Raw genomic sequence first — 949 nt, 5'->3', positions numbered from 1 at the left:
ATAAAAAGAATGATTGAACCATGATCCATTTTTTACAAGTTCCCCTTAGGGTGAAGTAAGTTTGACAAAAACAAAAATGAAATGTTTTTTTTTTTTGTTATGGTATATCATCAGGGACAAGAAAAGTACCTTGGTTAAAGAATCACCCATATATATGTATATATAGTACATATACACATACACGGACATTACATGGGGCTGTTAGAATTTTTATTTTTTTATTCCTCTCTGGGGCTGTTGAAAGCATATCTGGCCAAGATTTATTCTAAATTGCCACCAAACATGACACAGCTGTTCCGCATAGTGGCATGAGCATCCATGCCAAATCTTAAGTGAATCGTCCATAAGATGGCGCTGGTAGAATTTGTTTTTTCTTTGACATATGGGAACCATATTTTGTCTAACTCTTCCTGGACTGTGAGTCTAATCTGCACAAAAACTTGGATATAGACTCGGTGGACCCTTGTGACAAAGAGCTATCAAAAAAAATGTTGATAGCTAACACAATGCTCAAGTTATAGAGAACCAACTTTCTGTCTGGGGCTGTTGAAACTGTCAGATCCGGCTGGTAGAAAAACCCAAAGGCAGACACAAAGAGTGAATACCAACAAGAGTTCATTGGTGACAGTACGTGAGCCAGATGACAAGACAATGTGCAATGGGAGGATGCAGTGACGGCAGGGAAGTGAAGAGGAATCCGAGCTGTGGGGAAGTGGGTAGTGTTGAGTTGTAAAAAAGTTATAAACTATGTATGATGCAGCCAGGATGGGATTAACATGCATTTTGTCTGTGAAGAGGTCAGGATGGGCCTTTTTCATGTACCTCTACTATCTCCTCTGTCACTGCCAGATAAATAGAGCTGAAAACTATTTAACATATAGACAGAACCCGAATGTTTCACATCAGGAAGTAACCTTCTGTCTCCTGTCCCCTGGGGTCTTAGTCTAGG

Source organism: Etheostoma spectabile, chromosome 4 (genome assembly GCF_008692095.1).
Source record: "Etheostoma spectabile isolate EspeVRDwgs_2016 chromosome 4, UIUC_Espe_1.0, whole genome shotgun sequence".
NCBI lineage: Eukaryota > Metazoa > Chordata > Actinopteri > Perciformes > Percidae > Etheostoma > Etheostoma spectabile.
This window is presented reverse-complemented; position numbering follows the sequence as displayed.